Below are 21,570 nucleotides of genomic sequence, written 5' to 3' on the forward strand. Positions count from 1 at the left end.
ATACAGGAAGTCCAATGTGTTTAAGTTTTGCGATAGCCAGTTCGTGAGGAACAATATCAAAAGCTTTAGTGAAATCAAAGTAGATAGCGACTACCTGACTGCGACTTTCTATGGTTTCTGACAAAACACTCAAGTAACTCATCAAATTTGGAACGGTTGACCTTTTCTTCACGAATATGCGATGTGAGCCTTGTATGTAAGCTCTGCATCCAGAAGCATACCCAGGTCGTTAATGCATTTCACGCAAGGTAGAACAACATTTGAATGGTGGTAATCGAAAGAGATAGGATGTTGTTTCCTTGCAAACGACACAATTGAGCATTTACTGGAATTCAGTATCATCCTAAAGGGCGAACACGAAATTATTGCGACACATTAAACAGGGCATAACTTTTTTACCATTGGGTAAAAATCAACCAAATTTTGCACACTTTCTCATTGATGTGTATTGTCTACATGCTGTCAAACTCGAAGTCGTGTTTTTCGATTCAACGAAAATGGAGGTGAACCAACGCGAGTCGAGAGAACAAATTCTTTCCAAACACCTGGACTTTCCTGACCTGTCGCACCAGCAGTTGGGAAAAATGTTGAACATTCACCTTTCAACCGTCTCCAGAGTGTTGAAGCGGTTCCAGGAGCGGTTGACGTTGGACCACGGCAAAGGAGGTGGAAGAAAACCGGGACCGGAGAACAAAAAAAAGGAGGGAAAGGTGAAGCGGATGATTAAAGCAAATCCCAACGTCTCAAGCCGTGATTTGGCTAAAAAGATCGGCATGTCGCAGAGCTACGTCCAGAATGCAAAGAAGAGAGCTGGACTACATACATACAAGGTACAGAACTTCCCAAACCGCGATGAGCGGCAACAATCGACGGCTAAAACTCGGGCACGGAAGCTCTACGAGAAGATGCTGACAAAATATGGCTGCTGTGTGATGGACGACGAAACGTATATAAAAGCTCCGGGAGCTCGAATGGGAGGTTCTTTTGCATCCGCCGTATAGTCCGGACCTTGCACCAAGTGACTACCACCTGTTTTTGTCCATGGCGAACGAGCTAGGTAGTCAGAAGTTAGCCACAAAAGAGGCCTGTGAATATTGGCTATCCGAGTTTTTTGCCAATAAGGAAGCGAGCTTCTATAACAGGGATATTATGAAGTTGGCATCTCGTTGGGAACAAGTAATCGATCAAAACGGCGCATATTTGACTTAAAACAGATGATTGTAACTAATTTTATGAACAAATGAAAATTGAAAAAAAAAATACCGCAGGACTTTTTTGACAGCCTAATATATACAGGGTTTTCTATTTCGGGCTTCCGAAAGTATGCGCTGACAACCGTTTGACATAGCTGTCAACCAAAGCGTCATATTGTTAGTTGAATGTCTGCCATTTTACAATATGGATCGTTTTAGCATCGCACAACGTGTTAATTTTGTTAAATTATACTATAAAAATGATGAAAAACCGGCAAATGTTTTTCGAGCATTACGGACGGATTTTGGTCGTCATGGACGGCCTACAGAGCACACAATCGCTAATGTAGTGCGTAAATTCGAACAAACTGGATCCGTAGCGGATATTGTGAAACCTGTGCATCATCGTAATGTGCGTTCGGCCGAAAATATTGCTGCTGTTGCTGCCAGTTTGGAGGATGACCCGAATGTTTCGATTCCACGGCGTGCTCAGCAATTGGGCTTGTCAAACACATCATTGTGGCGAATTTTGCATTTGGACTTGCACCTATATCCATATAAAGTCCAACTGGTACAAAAATTAGAGCGTGGTGACCATGGAATGCGTCGGGCATACGTCGATTGGGTGAACGATCAACAGCAGCAAAATGCTGAATTTTCGCATCAAATTTTCTTCAGCGATGAGGCACATTTCGAGCTCGGTGGCTATGTTGGAGTCATCTGGCCGTATTTCTCTGAAAATGAGGACGGCGAGACGGTAACTGTGAATGGTGAGCACTATGGCCGCATGTTAACCGATTTTTTTTTGCCACAAATTGAAGATATGGATATGGATGACATGTGGTTTCAGCAGGACGGCGCCACGTGCCACACAACACGACCGAACATGGCCATATTGCGAACGAAATTTGAGGGACGCATAATTTCGCGTTTCGGTGATGCCAATTGGCCGTCCAGATCATGCGATTTTAACCCGCTAGACTTTTTTTTGTGGGGTTATGCGAAAGACCGTGTCTATGCCAACTCTCCGCAAACTCTTGAACATTTGAAAGACAACATTCGTGAAGTTATGACCGAGATACCGCCCCATATGTGCCGAAAAATCATCGAAAATTACCTGTTCCGGATCAAGGTGTGCGAGGAAGCCCTAGGTGGACATTTGAATGATGTTGTATTTCACACATAATGGCATAAATCAAACTTTAATTTGAAATAAAAGTTTCATCGAAATTCGAATTCTAAGTGTGTTTTATTTCAATTTACTTTCGGAAAAAAGACTGGCTAATTAACTTCAACGTGATGTGTCGATCATCTGAATCGGCTTAGTGGTTCAAAGGTTATGAGTTTTTGATAAAAGTCATTTTTGGGAAAAGTGAAAAAAAACGAATCACCAAAAAAAAAAATAATTCAGGTTCAATGTTTTACCATAACGAAAACAAGCTACCAATTTTCACGCAAATCTGAAAACCACTATATCAGTTTGGCATGGAATGGCTGAAGTAATACTACAACAGTTCACAAATTTCAAATTTCGCGTTTTTATTGTTGTTTTTGCGGTCATAATAATAATTGAGGGGCTTAGAATGAAAGGGATGTGAGGGGTGTGATTTGATCGATTTCTCTACATCGACTCTCTCTTTGGTCATAACATTCCCAGCTGTATTTGACAATGTGGAAGATAGGTCAGAACCTCATCTATCGGATTCTATAGCAAACTTAAATTGGAACGTTTTTGCAGTTGAGTCATTAACTAAATAAAAAGTTGATGAAGAGAAATCGATCAAGTCACTTACACCCCTTGCATTCTGAGCCCCTCAATTAAAATTACTGCATTTAGATTGATGCTAGAAAGTATAAGTATCATTAACTTTCTTAAATAGTGGAAGTGATATAATTCACTTTATATTTGTATATATATTTATATATATTTTTAAACGAAAACATTTGTCAAACAAACTGCAAAACTAAAATCTTTTATACTGTGCCTTAATTTTTTGAGTGTAATATTCAAAGACCCTTCAATTAAAATGGCATTGGAACAACAGAGTGAAACTGACATACAATTATGACGGATGACTGCTTTTTGATTGGCGCGTGCTCCAACTAGCGAACCGCCAATTAAAAAACACTCCAACTATAAAAGCGCCAATAAGCGAATGTGTACTGTAAAACTGTAAAAAATATATAAAAAATATACAATTGAAGACTCTTTTTGTCGTTTATGGGTTTGGTTTTTAAGTTACTACTAGGCATGTTTGCGGATTAAAAGAAAGATATGATATGATAAATAATAAAGCAAAGATAATCATGGATTTTTCATCTCAAAAAAATATTGAAAAAAAAACATTCCTTTTTTAATTTCTCTTTCAAATTTTGATAAAATGGCACTGATTAACTAGAAGGGCAATATTAATATTTGAATAAACTTATGTAATTATAAACATGTTTATATAAACCTTCCCATCTTATCATTCTTCATTAAAGATCTTGCGTCAAGACAGCTAGAAATCCATACATTCTCAAATCAAGTGTGCCTGAAAAAAATATATTCTTCACGTAAACAAGCGATGAAAATGTGGACACTTTTTAGTCAGTGAATTGTATGGAGTTTTACTGCTGTGGTAGAAGGGTTTGAGCCTAAGGACACGGACGTAAGGTTGACGTAGGGCTGTGATTGTTCGGAACAATTTTTTTGACGTAGGACTACGTCTTTCATTTCTATACCGGGGTGTAAAACCAAAGTTTCGAGAACGAAAGCGTTACGCTGGAGACCGAGATTTTGAGCGTTAATAGCTCACAAACAACTGAACGAAATGGTATGATAAACACTTCATTTGAAAGATAAAATGTCTACGCGTCATATACTTGTTACTTTTTCATCCAAAAACTTGTTTCAATAGTCTTAAAATTGCTTTCAAAACAGGCTATTGAAATCACCAATCGGTATATAAGCGAGCGCCGCTCGTAAACCCACTCAGTTATGATTGAACAGCGATTGGAGCATGTTGTCGCTGTTGTTGTGAAGCTAATTTCGTTTATCATGAAAGCGCTGATGAACGGTGTCACCAAGAGCCTGTTTGTGCACCTAAGGCCAAAAGGGAATCCATCAGGAGGAGAGTGATGCCACGGTTCCGCTTGAAACATCGGAGCAGCCGCCACACACACACACACACACACACACACATACACGCGCGGAATTCTCGTTGCTATCATCGTTGCTGAAAAATAATCTGCCAGTTCCCCTGGGAATTGAAAAATACATTCATGCGAAAGAGTTTATTTTAATGTTTTCTATCCATATAACACTGCAACCAAATACATTTGGTTTTGTTATTTTTCAATCAATCGCAATTAACAGGAAAGCTTCTGAATATTTTTTTTCCCCATCAGTGCAAATTTTCGTATCCAATATTGGATGCATAACATGAAAAACGGAAAATGTTTCACATCGCGAAAATCAAGTCATTTTCGAGCGATTATTTGCTTTCTACTCATATAATGCTGCGACCAAATACATTTCGTTTTGGATTTTTTCAATCAAGTGCGATCAACGTAAGACCACGTCTTTCGGCAATTTATTAGAGGTGCAATGAATCTTTAGGAATTCCCGCTCTACGCGCACTGGCAAACAATGTTTACTCAACAATTTCTCAAACGAGAAATGGATGTTGTGAGAAAGGATTAGCGAACGCGAAAACGACAAACGGGAGAAAGATACGTTTGGAGGTTGAAGGAAATTGGCAGAAAACTTCTTCATTCTATCATTCAAATAATGTGATTCATACCACATCGTTTTGCCAGAAAGAGATTATTAATGTTCAAAGGAGGAATCGAGTCCTCCGAGGAAATTACCCAGCGCAAATTAGAGTCGACTATCGATTGCGGCATTCGTACACAAATAATTTTATAATGCAGTTTCACCAAAGTGATTTCTTCGGAAATCACTGGGAATTGAAAAATACATCCATGCGAAAGAGTTTATTTTAATGTTTTCTAATTATATGGCGAACACAGCGACCAAATACATTTGATTTCGTAATTTTTCAATCAAGTGTAATTAGCTGGAAAGCTTCTGAAGATTATTCTTTCCCATCAATAGGATATTTTCGTATCCAATAATGGATGCATAACATGAAAAACGGAAAATGTTTCGTATCGCCAAAATTATATAATTTTCCATCGATTATTGCTCAGTCGCCGAAATTTTCATACTCAGAGAGTTCATTCTCCTCTAGTTTGCCTTCCAAATTGCCATCGTAAACCACACATTCTCTCGATTCAATCACGCACGAAAAGCATACTGAAATAATTTTCTGGTGGTGAAACCCATTCATTTTTCGTGAGGCGTCGTGCACAAATTACGTAACGCGATAAGGGGGGAGGGGTTAGATGTTGCTTTACTTTCTGTTTATTAGAGATAGGAAATTGCGTTACGAAAGGGGGGGGAGGTTCAAAATCCGGATTTTTGCGTTACGTAATTTGTGCACGACGCCTGAGGACATCGACATTACTGAACGAGCTGAACGGCGAGGGATCGAGGTATTCATTACCTGGCTTGACCTGACCTGAAATGCAATCAGTTTGTTTTAACTGTGAGGGAGCGCAGAAAAGCCGATCGATCAGAAGGAGAAGAGAAGGTGACCAAGAGAGTATCAGCATCGAAATACGGTTCCTCGGAAGGACATAGAAGCAGCCGCTACACACACACACACACACACATACACGCGCACAACTCTTTTCGTTTGCTGGTTATCGAGAGGAAACCTGGAAAGAAATGATCGTTGCTGAAAAATAATCTGCCAGTTCCCCTTGGAATTGAAAATTACATTCAAGCGAGTTTATTTTAATGTTTTCTATCCATATAATACTGCGACCACATACATTTGGTTTTGTGATTTGTCAATCAAGTGCAGTTAACAGGAAAGCTTCTGAAGATTATTCTTCAGAACAAGGTTTTTTGTATCCAATATTGGATGCATAAAACCTTGAGTCTTCAAAGTAACACTCTCGTTTTTGAAGTCACCCAAATTATTATTTATTCATTCATTTAGGATGGATTTAGATTCAACTTCAAACAAATGATCTCTAAATCAACGATAGTCCTACGTCACCCTTGCGGTTATACCATAGATATAACCCACTTCTTGTTTTTTTCTAATGTAATTCTTTTCATTGTTCAAAAAACTGTTATTTTCACTCTTTTGAACCTCAAAATGGTGGCCATGAAAAGGGTCGTTTGGTATATGTACTCAAAACCGTCAAACGGGTTGTAACGAATAAAAAACAAAACTTGGGTTTTGGCAGGAGGATCAACTGTCCAACTGATAATGATTGATGAATATCAGTGTGACAAATAACAGGGTGGGATTGACGAATCTACGTTAAATTTACATACAGATGGTGCAGCGAGTAAAATGATGATGTTGGTTTTCTGGTTTTATATTCGCTTGAATTTTTCAGAAAAAAACTTTTTTCTTCAAATTTCCCGTTTTCAAGTATTTCTTCTACGCTGAAATAGTTAGAAAATCATCATTCTACATTATTTAATAACATATGAGGAATGGATTGTTATAAGTGTTGTAATTTATTTTTTGTACTAGGTAAACTGTGAGTGGCATATGTAGCGCTTCAAATATTGCAGATCCTTTCGTATCGATCGAACGGAATCCCTGCATAATTAGTAATATCAATCAACTTAATATGATATTGATTGTACCGTCATTATCCACAGCATGAGCTCTTGAAAAGTGTCCGGAAGTTAGTACTCATAACCAGTGTTGCCACATTCAAATCTGTAACAGAGGGGTCAAAAATATTTCTTATCTGTACTTTTTTTTCCAAAAATCTGTACCATCGAAAATATTCGTTGTAGAATAAAAATATGTATGAAAAAAATACTCATTTATTTACTTCAAATACTAAATTTACATTTGAAAGTCATTCGTGTATTTGATGATGCTTATGCATAGTATACATACTATCATTCATTAAAATTTTCGAGCTGCCGCCATGATGTTTCACCAAATCTTTTGATCTCAAAATAGCGTTCATCGTATCGTTGCTGAGCCGATTTCGATTTTTTTTTGTTCTGATTATATTCAGAAAAAAATCGCTCGATAGTTGCCTAGAAGTGAGGCATAGTGAGAACGTTACAAACAAGGCATCGAAGCGCCGGAACCGAACCTTCAGATTTTTTTAAGGCATCCAATTTTCGTCTACCAATACTGCACATGCTCGTTTTCAGAAATTGTGATTTCCTCACGGAGTAATTTTATCTTTCTAATTCTCCACATCTTGTATATTCCCATTGTAGAATCCTGGAAACGCTTCTAACACAACGTTAATGCTGGTCAAATTGGAACAGTTTCTGAGATTTGGATGCTTCAATTGCCAAATCGATTAACTCCATAAAACGAGAAGTTGAGAAAAAATATGAAATACTCTATGTTGTTTTTGTTGTTTTTTTTTTCAAATTACAAATTTCTAAAATACTATGTAGAATGTATTATGGCAAACGCATATTTGATCTGAGGACATATAGAATGTAAAAAATGGAATACACTTGAAGTAATTGTTGTTATTACTAAGTTTTTTTTTTTCGTGATTAGGGGAGTTAATCAATTTGGCAAGTGAAAGCAAATTATTAATTCAAATCCAGTCTTTAAACTATTCTTTTATTACAGAAAATTTTCATTATATAAATATATGTTTCGTTTAAAAGTTTAACAAAGATGAATAATAACTATTCTGTTACTCTTACATAATATTACGAGCAGTATTACTTTGTTTACATTGAGTTGTCATGATGTTTGATTAGCTGTATTTGAGCTCCCATCCTTTCGATTTGTCCTTTAAGTTTCATGATACTCGTGTTCAGTGTTGCCACATTTTAATCTGTACCAGAGGGGTTAAAAATCTTACTCATCTGTACTTTTTCTTCCAAAAATCTGTACCATCGAAAATATTCGTTGTTGAGAAAAATCAATTTTATTAGCATAAAAAATACTCATATGTTTACTACAAATATCACATATACATTTCTTTCGTCATTCGTGTGTTTGATGATGATTATACATAATTTTCCTGGATCTAGATTGTATACTGTCATTTATTAAAAGTTTGAAACTGCCGTACCAAGCGATACTGCGGCGTAAAAGTAATCATGTACCTCAATGTAGCTATGTTCAAATGCAAGAAATTTCACCCGCGGAAAAAAATCTGTACCAATCTGCACTTTATGACGAAAATCTGTACTCTGTACCGTACAGAATCTGTACCAAAAATAATGCAAAAAATCTGTACCTTTCCAAATAAATCTGTACGTGTGGCAACACTGCTCATAACCAATATGTGTTATCAAATTTGAAAATATCGAAGATTATTAATGACTTTGGTCCCACCACGTATTGATACCATTGTAAATATACAAAAATCAAACTTTCTTACCATTTACTGACGACATGGTTAAAATGAATTTGAATAGATATTAATAAAAGAAATCACGACCGAATCTCGCTTTGAGGCGCGTAGGAATCATTACTTTTGTGGTTCTGAGCTCTAATGTAGGTGTCACATGAACTGGTGCAGCTTTGTGTAGTTTCGTCAAAAGCAGACGAAGTATATTGAATCGGTAAACAAAAATGAAATCTGAAGTATATGTGGAAGAAACAAAGAAATGTTGAAAATACACATGAGTACACATAAGTACACATGAAATCATAAGGCTCATTTATGTTTGATGGATAGCTATAGTATAGTGCGTTCTTTCAATTGTCTTATTATTATTATTATTCTCATTGTAAGTCATCGGGAATAGCAGCTTTTTCGGTGAAATAATGTTCGTTTGCAGACAATATTTCACGTCACACACACTGATACTGTGGTCCATAACAATATCGTTGAAATAATGATTTTCTGAAATAAAGAATTTCTATGGAATTACAGCCATCTTAATAATCCACTCCACCATCTACAACACCCTTATTCCCAATCTTCAGAAAACATACGCTGCGCTGCACTTGTGTTCAATTTTCATCAGCGCGCGTTCATAACAAACACGTATTCTCTCTTGGTACAGAGTGTTCCTTTTTCCCCCCTTGGAAGATTTTCGAGGATCAAAAAGTCAAAATTTTAAGCGCTTTGAGGCACCCCTAAATCATGTTCGATTCAGCTAAAACATTGCACAGGTCATTTTTTGGACCAATAAACAAATTGTACATGGTCGGTTTTCGAAATTCGATGATAATTTTTTTTATACATCCGTTGCCACCCTAAAACACAAATCAAATTCTAGCGCCCGCCTTGTTTTTGCTCATTCTAAGCAAAGCATGAAAACAACAGAGCGTCTCCATACCAACCGTATACGCTTGTGTGAAGAAAAATAACTCAATAGAGAAAGCAAACCAGATTCAAGCGCGGTGTAAAACAGGTATAGGAATACGGTGCAAAACACGGCGCGAAACTCGGTGCAAAATCGGTGCTGACAATAGAACATTTGAACTGTGTTTCGAAGCGTGCTCATTCGCCAGAGCGCATGTGTATACAAGGAGTGAGAGTTCAACTGAGTACAAAAAGCTTATTACACATCAGCACCGCGTTGCATTATGAAGACTGCTTATTCCTACACGTTGACTGGATGTTTAATTTGTTTCAAAGAACGAATTATTTGACACGATTTTGTGTTGCGTACAACATTCACGGGAACCAAGCTGAAAGAAAGAATGCATAATACATGATTTACCTTTGCATTCGATCACAAAACATACCTCTTTCAATCGTTGAATTGCTCACTTATTTTACTATTTCCACTGTTGAAATCTCAGGTATATCTTACAACATATATCGAACATAAGCGATCAAAATCTAAGTTTTTTGAAAATCGAAAAATCAGCCAAGGGGAGAGTAAAAGAAATCGGGGTTCTCGATAAATTTTTGTTCGGTACAAAATGTCATAAAATTGCATGAAACGTCGAGATCTAGTGCCATCTCGAAAACATGTTTTTTGTCAAAAATCGGCACTCTGGGACTTTTTTTTTCCGAATACGAAACGAAAAGTTTGATTTTGGATGCCAATAAAAATAGTTATCTCGTATTTCATTTGAAACTTGCTACGAAATGTTGTTTTGCACGATTATCCGACCCTATGCAAAATATTAGCTCATTCGGACTTCATGGTGTCGCAGACGTTAAATTTGATTTTTTGAAAACCGAAAAATCATCGGAAATCGGGGTTTTTTAAAAAAAATTATGCCAAATGTCTTAAAATTGCATTACACAGTTATGTCAAAAACTTTTTTTTTGTCAAAAATCGATTGTCCAATGACCAAGTTCCAAAAACCTTTTTTTTTTTGGAAAAAAAAAATTGAGATAACTGTAAATCTCGACGAGTAATGCAATTTTAAGACATATGGCATAAAAAATGTTTAATGTTTCGATTGACCAAACTTTTACCGCTTTGCGCCTCTCTCCCTTAAGTTCGATTGAGCTGATATTTTGCATAGGGTGTTTTTTCGAGGTGGTGAACATTTTTATGGGGTAACTTTTAGAAGTTCGAGATGACCATTTTCATTGGCACCCTAATGTACATATAGCCACTAAAGCAGCACTAACCAGCACAGATCGCAACAGGATGTGATTTCTTTTACTGAATGTGATTTTGAACGCAAAAAAAGAACACGGAAGAGTGGATTCCTATTGGGAACTTATTGGGAACACACTAGGAACTCTTTGGAAACACATTAGGAATTCATTGGAAACTCATTAGGAACCCATCGGGAGCTCATTGCGAACTAATTAAGAACCAATTGGGAACACATTAGGAACTTATTGGGAATCCATTGAGAACCCATTGGAACCGAATTCATTTGGAAATCATTGGGAACCAATTGGAAGCCAATTGGGGAATACATTATTAAAACTTGTAATACACTTTTTCTAAACGTATTTTGATGTGCGTGAGCTTATCAACTAGTGAACTTATTAACGAATCAATATGGAGTTTCAATGAGTAATATATAATAGTACTCAATACAAACAAAAGATTATTAACGTGGAGAGATGAGAGGGTCTCTTGCAAGAGAAATAAATTCCGACAAGTATGGCACCTATATCAACCTTTAATACGACTACAAAGGGTTAAGATAAACAATTTGGGCACGATTCATGCAAGGTTCCATAACTTGATAGAAGAAGAGATTTGATCATATGTATAGAACGCTTTATTCACCAAAGATGCCCCCATAGCACCTTAACAGATTTGCAGAGAGAGAGGGGGTGTCCCCTGTATATGATGAATTATATCCAAATATTTTCATTATTTGTTTCGAAGGAGTGTATCGAAAAGTAGTCTTAAATTTTGAACACGCTTTGTTTACATGTAAAAAATCGAAATACAAGTCATTTAGTCCAAGTCTTAAAGTTGTTTCCGAAATGTCGCGGATTGATTTGGAAACTAAAAAGAAAATTCTGCACAATTGGTGCACCGAAAAGGATGTTACATACTACAAAATAGCTAAAAAGTTCAAAGTTTGTCCACAAAGTGTTAAACGAATCGTCGCAAAGTTCGGTAATGAGTGTGCTTTCGTGGATCTCAGCAGAAGTGAACGAAAACCCGGACCATGTACCGTTTTGTCTCATATTCCGAACAGTCTCAAATTCCGAACACTTCATTTTTAAATGTAAATTTACTTAACTTTTATGTTATAAATAATTGAATAATGAAAACACAGACATTCTTTGGGATATAGGCTTTATTTTGACATCATTTACAGGTATCGATACAGCCTGTAATGTATAATATTAAACATATGCAAAAAAGTGACAATCACAAAGATAAAATGTTTGCGTTAGCAAATTCCGTAAAGAACAAGCATAGTTCATTTTTCAGTTTTCGGTGTTGTTTCAACTATTTTGTTTGCTGTTTTCATGTTAAGTGCTAGAGAATGTAAGAATCTACAATAAATGGATGAAAAAAATGATATTTTATGTAGAAATCTTTATTAAAATTAGTATTGAAGTTGTGTTCGGAATATGAATCAAGTTTCTACGCATGATTCAAATTCCGAACACTTCATTTTCAAATGTAAATTTACTGAACTTTAATGCTATAGATCATTGAATAATCAAAACCCTGACATTCTTTGGGTTATAGCCTTCATTTGAACATCAATCACAGGTATCGATACAGCGTATAATTCATGATACTGAGCATTTGCAAAAAAATTTGACGGTCACAACCAGTGATAAAATGTTTGCGTTAGTAGATTCCGTATAAAACGAGCATCGTTATTTTTTCAATAAAAAGCAAGTACAATCAATAATTACAAAAACAAAATACAGAGTTTTGTGAGTGTAGCATTTTTCTAAAAAGACTAGCTAATTGGCTTGAATTTGATATATCGATCAAATGAATTCGTACAGTAGTTCAAAAGTTATGATTTTTTAAAAAAAGGCATTTTCGCTGTTCGGAATTTTGGGACAAAAGTGTTCGGAATATGAGTCAGAGGCAAATTAGTCCATTTTAAATGCATATGTTTATGCAGATAGTTATTCAAAAATTTCAGCGTTACATAAACCTACAAGCTAACTATCTGAACTTAGTCTTGTTTAGAATTTCTTTATTATTGCACGAAAAGAAGAGGGATCTTCCAATCGATAAATTTATAACCCAATCATATGCATTAGAGACATATTATAGTATTGATCTAATTGGGACTACATAGAACATTTCTTGCAAAGAGAACGCTCTTTCCACCCTTCTCTTATACTCGAAAATATGATATCTGCATTTTGCACACAAGAGTACCGATCAGACGGCTTCAAAGAGCAATTGATGGAAAGGAAAAATGTAACGAGAAGGGTGAAAGTTAATTAAAACTTTTAATTAATATCCGTACCTAAGGATTGCACCCTTCATCGCTTTCGTGACGATCTACTATCGTATACAAATGAGAAACTATATGATTTTGATGCATACTAGCCACAGCGAACACCGTCGTAAATCAGTGCTCAGCAAAATAGTTTGATCAGAGCTTAACTAGCTTAACATTGCCGAGTACTGTTGCGGTTGGAAAGTATCTGAATAAAAAAGTAGAAGGGTCTGAGCCTAGGGGCACGGACGTAAGTTTGGCGTAGGACTGTGATTGTTTTTTTTTTGTATAATTCTTTACATTGCTCAGAAACTCCAAACTCCAAATAGTGCCCTTGAAAAGAGCCGTTTGTTATATGTACACATAACCGTCCAATGAACCCGCAAACACTGACTCTGTGAACCGTGACAATATCACCATTGTATCGCTGGAATAATGATTTTAAGAAAATAATGGTCCTTATTCCCGCATACTTTTCACGGTGAAAACGAAATGAACGGCACGTCATTGAACTACGTTTCACGAGTTATTGAAGCGACAAAGACAATTTCCGAGTAATGCAGAAATTTGTGTCTCAAAGGGGTCTCAAAATATCACGAAAACCTTCCCCGGCCCCAAAAACCCCTACATACCAATTTTCATGTCGATCGGTTCAGTAGTTTCCGAGTCTATAAGAATCAGACAGACAGACAGACATCACTTTATTTATATATATATATATATATATATATATATATATATATATATATATATATATATATATATATATATATATATATATATATATATATATATATATATATATATATATATATATATATATATATATATATATATATATATATATATATATATATAGATAGATAGATAGATAGATTTACAACCAGATCGCGCAGTGAGTAAAATGATTATGTTTTGTTTTTTTTTTGTATTAAACTTATTGAAATTTGTTGGAAAAATCCGAATTTTCCTTCAATTTTGCGGGTTCAAGTATTCTTTCCACGCTGAAAAAGGTTAAAAAATCATCATCTATTATTAAGAATGACGTGGTATAAGTATTGTAACTCTTATTTTTTTCCAACTAGGTAAACCATCAGTAGCATGTTTTTCGCTAAAAATACTGCAAATCCTTCTTGTACCGGCCCCTACATAATCATACATAAATGAGTTGGCTACATAAATATCAGCCAACTCAATATGATATCGATTTCATTGCGATTATCCATGCATTATCCTGTATGCATTATCAAACTTCAAATTTTCGAAGATTATCTATGACTTTGGTCAAATTGCGTGTTGAAACCATCGTAAATATACAAAACTTTAACTTTCTTACCATATACTGACGACGTTTAATGGTCTAAATAGAAATGAATTGAATAATCACGACGAAATCTTGCTTTTAAGTGCGGAGAATAAACAAACATCATCACTTTTGTGGTTCTCAGATCTAATGTAGGTGTCGCATGAGCTAGTTCAGCTTTGCATAAATTCGTCAATTCGGGATTTAAGAACTCAGAACTACAAAAGTGATGATGTTTGTTTATTCTGCGCACTTGAAAGCGGGATTCGGTCGTGATTATTTTCATAAATTTCAATTTAAAATCATTTTAGCCATTAAATGTCATCAGTAAATGGTAAGAAAGTTATATTTTTGTCTATTTACAATGGTCTTAATACCCGATTGAACCAAAGTCATAGATAATCTTCGAAATGTTTATTTTTGATAGTGAATATAGGTTATGAGTACTAACTTTCGGACATTTTTCAGAAGCTCAAACTGTGAATAATGACAATGTCGATATCGTATCAAGTTGGTTGATATAATTGATTATGCAGTGGTTCCTTTTCAGCCCCTTAGAGGTGAATGAACTCAAAAGTTTAAAACCTCTATAATTCATCACGTTTGTTAGTTCGTTCCTTTTTACCGATACGAAGAGGATCTGCAACATTTAAAGCGCAACAAATGCCACCCATCATTTGCCTAGTGAAAAAAATATAAATTATAACACTTGTACAGAATCATTCGTCATATTTTATGAATGAAACAATGTAAAATGATGATTTTCTAACCTATTCAGCGTAGAAAGAATACTTGAATCCGGGAAATTTGCAGGAAATTTCTGATTTTTCAAAACAAATCAAACCAATTCCATAACAAGAAAACAAAACATCATCATTTTACTCGCTGCGCCTTTTGGTTGCAATTCTAACGTAAATTCGTAAATAAAGCCCAATGAATTTCTATCAAATTGCAGCAATCTTACTAACTCACTCTATCTACATTACACTTTTTTTTTTATTAAAACACACACACACACATTACACTTGTACCCAAACATTTACTGGATATCCAATTTGTTTGATAGAACGAATTATTGCACACAATCATGTGTTGCATACAACATTCACGGGAACCAAGTTGAAAGAAAGAATGCACAATACATGATTCACCTTTGCATTCGCTCGCATAACAAAACTCTTTTATTCGTTGAATTGCTCACTTGTTTTACTATTTCCACTATTGATGTGTCAGGTGAAAAAAAATCCTGGATAAATTTGCCGTTTAATGGTATATATTATCACATATATCGTAAGAACGAATGTGCGTAATATGCATATGAAAACTCTTAATTTTTCGTTACATTTTTCGTAGAGTGACCCCCCTATATAGAAATCAAAGACGTAGTCCTACGTAAGCACATTTAATTTCCTCTATGATTCTTTGGATAGACACATGTGTTCTCATAAGAAATTAGTTTCAACTTAAATGTATCATTTGAAAATAAAAAAAAAGTGGGTAACCAGCCATATGAAGAAATTGAAATGTTTGGGTTGGTCGTTTAATCGCCATACTGCAAAGAAAGTGATTCTTATTTTCATGAATATTATGGTTCATGTAAGGGCCATTGAACAACTGGTGTATACAATTCCTTTCTGAAATTAACGAGTGTGGGCGCTTCTCTGGCTTATCTAAAATGTCGAATTCTTTTAAATATAGTCAAAACGTTGGCCCGTACATCTTTTGATCGCCTATATACGGACCGGAAATGTTCTCGGAAAACCAATCAGGCTGAAATTTTGAGAAAGATAACCTTTCAAACGAAACAACTTCAGTAAAAGTATCCTACGCTAATATTGAATCCCTGTCTTTGTTCGATTAAAATTTGAGCTCTGTGTTCGATTTAAATTCGATAGCTAATGACTCTTGCCGAAGCCAAAGTTGATGTTTGCTTGTTCAGGAAATTAATATCAAAAGTCGTTCTGTGACCGATGAAATTCTCATCGAGTTCCTAGAGAAACGTAAAGTTTCAAATCAATCAATACCGGTTGCGAAGTTGAAGTTCCGTGGACCGTGGATCCGTGGACGAGGAAAAAACCTGAAATATTAAATTTTTCGCAACGCTGTCAGCAACTGCTTACCGGTGAGTAATTGAGGAAGCAGTTAGCAAAACTTTTGCCCCGATAGGTTAGGTGCAAAAGTTGAAAATGCGAAGAAAAAAAAAATCTTCTCATCAAGGCGGTACACATAGCAGCTGACTTCCAACGCAACTTTTCATTTAATCCCTGACATGGCGTTCCGCTGAAATTAAAGCTAGCGAGTTTCGTTTCGTACAAGTTTCTCTAGCGCAACTTTCGGCAAATAAAAGAAAGTTTGAAGCAATGTGTTTGGAATTTAGTTCTGCACTATTGCTGAGACGTGATTTGCTCGAGAAAAACATGTGTCGTTTGATATCTGATTTTTTGAACATATTACACAGTTTAAGAATATAAAAATGATGGATCTCCTCGGGTTCATTATTATATTTGGATTTGCGTTTCAGTCTACCGATGAAATAAGACTGTGTACAAATAATTCTATTAGCACAAGACAAATATTCCATACAACACAACGAAACAAAAGGATTACCTTTTCATCTACTGTTTCCATAGAGGAATGCTTCCAGAAATGTTGAGTGTAGCAAATATGCATTCGAGATAGACAAAAGTTAACATTGTCCCAAATGAATTGCCTCCAGTAAGCTTCCACATGGCTGCGATGCTGAAATGCGGTATTGCAGCTACCGGGGGCATGCCTCGAAGGACTCTGAACATTTCCCACTTCGTTCTTCCAACATTAGTTTTGTTGGCGCATCAGGATGTGCTGGAGCAGTCCGATAACCGTACAACAAAGCATGTTCATCGTCATTTCGGTGGTACTTGAATCATCTCGTGCAGTGCGGTGCATCTGAAATGTCCGTTGCGAAATGTTACATCCTTTGAAAACAATCTTTCCCGCTTCACCTCCTCAGTCGGGCGAAGGAAAATAAATTTGCTTTCGCCCAAACATACGTCTGAAAAGGTTACGAGATGAATAATGATGACTTCTTCTACTTCGATGGCACTACGTTTTATGGGGGAATTTGGCCTTCTCAACGAAGAATTTTTGTTATTAATAATTATAAGAGATTGGCATCAAATAGTCAATGACATTATCAATGAAAAACCTTATTCAAATATATTCATGAATGGAAAATTAAAATAAGTTGAATGTGTTGAACAAAAAAGCCTCCTAACCTAAACTAGGAACCCGCACCAGGATTAGCAATGACGCCGCTAACCACATGCGTACAGTTGCAGAAAAATCACCTTGGCTTCAAGTGTTTCTACTTTCTATAAATTGACGGATGCTGAATCGTTTTGCGTAACCCCACGAGAATAGTCAGATGGTGTCAAATCACAAACTCTCGGCAGTGTATTGATCTCGAAGCTACGCGATTTGGTAACATTGCGTTCAACAGAAATAACCGGAAACGTGACCACTGAAAAATAACAACTTTTGCAAAAAAAAAAGAACTTCAACAAGTTCTAGACGTTGTTGGATCGTTTCTGACCAATCTGAGACGAATGAATTGATTTATTTTAAATATCCATGAACAAAGGAAAAGAAGAAGAGGCATTGTGAGTGATTGTTTTCATTTTTTGTTGTGGCATTATATTGGTACTCATGTCTCTCACTTCTGCTGACAAGTACGGCTATTTTGAATGTTCAGTTAATTTTTAACAACTGCCTTTCTTACACGTGTTTTGGCTCATCTTCGATTTTTGCTTATTGCCTATCTCTAGAGAAGTAAAATCGGCTATGGCCAGCGTAGCCAATGTTCCAGTTTAAACTGGATTCTTCCAGTTTTCTTCTCGACCCAGTCATCCAGTTGAACCCTAAATCTTCCAATATTTTTGGAATATCGTCCAGTTTTATCCAGTTTTTCATATGTGTGCCCTAGTTTTATCCATTGTATGTAAAATAAATTCACAATGATAAATATTATCTGTCCCTCCCTCTTCCTATCCCTTATGTAATTTTATTTTCTGGCGTTTATCATTCGACCTTGGATCGATCTCTCTTTTCTTCGACAGGCGAGGTTGTAATTCGGTTCTTTCCATTTTGGTCAATCCGTCGATGTTTTGTCGAAAATTCCAAAACGAAGAGCTTTCCCGAATAGTGGAAACTTATCAAACAACTTCAAAAACAGGGTATCACTCAATTGTTAATTTTATTTAACAGCCTACCCAAGGATTAATGTGCTACACTATGTTCCAAACCATTCTGATGTTCAGACCAATTGATCTATCATTCCATTCGCGACTGGTACAATGTTCATAGAAAGAAAACTTACCCAAAATAGTTCATAGAGTCCGCGTGCTATGCTGGCTCTGAGTTTATATAAACATCAGATGTTATAGATCCCTCAAAACATTCTGAAGTTCAGAAGGTTATAGAGTCATAGAGTAAATGGTTTCCATTGCTTTTGATTGAAATGAATATAAAACTCAAGTAACCTTGCTTCCGTTTATAACAAATGGATATTAGTTTCTCATAGTCACTCAAAGGAATTTTAGTTCTAAATATAATCAATTTAATTAATGCAAACTCCCCTAAATAGCTAATGCATACTTTGCATAAAATACATGTGAACCATAGTGTATATTTTGCAAGAAAGCATACTAAGCATATTTTTTCAAAAGTACTTTCTCGAGTTAGAGGAAATATTTAAGGGTCCCTCATCTTGATCTTGATACCGAATTTTGGTTTGTACAAGCCTAATATTAGGCTGTCAAAAAAGCCCTGCGGTATTTTTTTTTTAATTTTCATTTGTTCATAAAATTAGTTACAATCATCTGTTTTAAGTCAAATATGCGCCGTTTTGTTCGATGACTTGTTCCCAACGAGATGCCAACTTCGTAATAACCCTGTTATAGAAGCTCGCTTCCTTATTGGCAAAAAACTCGGATAGCCAATTTTCACAGGCTCTTTTGTGGCTAACTTCTGACTAGCTCGTTCGCCATGGACAAAAACAGGTGGTAGTCACTTGGTGCAAGGTCCGGACTATACGGCGGATGCAAAAGAACCTCCCATCCGAGCTCCCGGAGCTTCTGGCGCGCCACCAAAGAAGTGTGTGGGCTGGCGTTGTCCTGATGGAAGACAATGCGGCCTCTGTTTATCAATGATGGCCTCTTCTTCTTGAGTGCTACCTTCAAGCGGTCCAGTTGTTGGCAGTACAGGTCCGAATTGAGCGTTTGGCCATAGGGAAGCAGCTCATAATAGATTATTCCTTGACAATCCCACCAAACACACAGCAGAACCTTCCTGGTCGTTATTGAGGGCTTGGTCACCGTCTGAGCCGCTTCAGCGGGCTTCGACCACGACCGTTTGCGCTTCACGTTGTCGTAAGTGACCCACTTTTCATCACCAGGCACCCATACATCGAGCTTCTTTATGAATCCAAGCTTCTTCAAATGGTTTATAACGGTTTGATGACTTATCCCCAGCTCTTGGCCGATGCTACGGCTGCTACTATGCCGGTCTTTCTCGGCTAATTCAGCGATTTTGTCGCAATTTTCGACGACAGGTCTTCCGGAGCGTGGCGCATATTCGACGACCTCTACACCAGAACGAAAACGTTGAAACCATCGTTGTGCGGTTGAAATGGAAACTGTATCGGGTCCATAAACTGCACAAATTTTATTGGCAGCTTGAGATGCATTTTTGCCTTTGTCATAGTAGTACTGTAAAATATGTCGGATTTTCTCTTTATTTTGCTCCATATTTGCGACACTATAACTCACGAACGACTTAACCAAACAAAACACTGTCAAGGACTATATTATAGCGCGCAAAAATACCTTTCCAACAAGCTATAGTATGACTCGATACAATGAATACAACTAGAACTACGCGCTTACAACGACACCTCGCGGAAATACCGCAGGACTTTTTTGACAGCCTAATATAAGATTTAAATTAGCTATGAATAACACAAAAAAAATTGAGAGAAATAGCTTCCCAATACCAAAGTTTGTTAAATTCAATACCAAAGTAATACTTGAGCAAAGTTGTTTGTGGTTATTTGAGTATTGAAATAACATTAAGAGAAGTAGTTTATGATATTTTCTGGTATTTTACCTCGTATCTCATGCTGATACGCACCTTTTTGAGGTATCGAACTATACGCAGTTTTGCTACCCTCTTCTATCACCGATTTCATGGAATTCATGAAGCGATAAATACGAAACTGCTCAAGTTTTGCCCAAATAAAACCATCCCTCAAATATTGTTTTACAGTAGTTACAGTTACAGTTTCATGTACTACATATAAATACTACACACGCATTATATTTCTCAAGAATTGAAATTGGTAAAAAATCAATTTAGATAAATCATAGCCGGTCTTCTTAAAATAAAAAGATTTTAACGGATCCAGCTTTCTTCCATTTTTTTAAGAGAAATCTTCCAGTTTTTTCAAAAATATTATTGGCAACCCTGGCTATGGCTATGGAAATGCTCAATGAAATGGGATAGAGTGGACCACTCTATCTACAAGAGTTTTTCTAAAAGTAACCACGGATTACTTATATTCGATAAAAGTTGATGACGTGGTCGGGCTAACGGCACACTTTGCGTCGTTTACATCTTTTCGACTCTCCGAGAACATTTTTTCGAGCTCCGATAAACGTTGTTTCGCTCCTTGCGGTCGTATCATGCTAGCAAGCACCCCAATAAAACCTGGTTGCTAACATTCGTGCAAGGAAGCTGTACGAGCAAGTGTTGACCAAATACAAAGAATGTATTTTGATGGACGATGAAACATACGTAAAAGTGGATTTCGAACAAAAAGCCGGTAAAGGGGGTGTTGCGGTTTGGTTCAAATTTGTTTACACAGATAAATTAATAGGTTGATGATTTGGCAAAGGATCTGTAGTTGTGGAGAGAAGACAAAAGTTTTCATCACTGGGGCAACAATAAATGGAAAAGTTTACAAGAAATAGTGTCTTCAGAAAATAACAGGCCATTCATTCGAGCACACAAAGGCCCGTTGAAGTTCTGGCCTGACTTGGTAAGCTGCCATTACAGCCGGGATGTCGTCAAGTGGTATAAGGAGAAAAAGATCAATTTCATTGAAAAAAAACTATCATTCCACCAAATTGTTTGAATTTTCGTCCTATCGAGAGATATTGGGCAATTATATAAG

The sequence above is a fragment of the Toxorhynchites rutilus genome, chromosome 3 (genome assembly GCF_029784135.1).
Source record: "Toxorhynchites rutilus septentrionalis strain SRP chromosome 3, ASM2978413v1, whole genome shotgun sequence".
Lineage (NCBI taxonomy): Eukaryota > Metazoa > Arthropoda > Insecta > Diptera > Culicidae > Toxorhynchites > Toxorhynchites rutilus.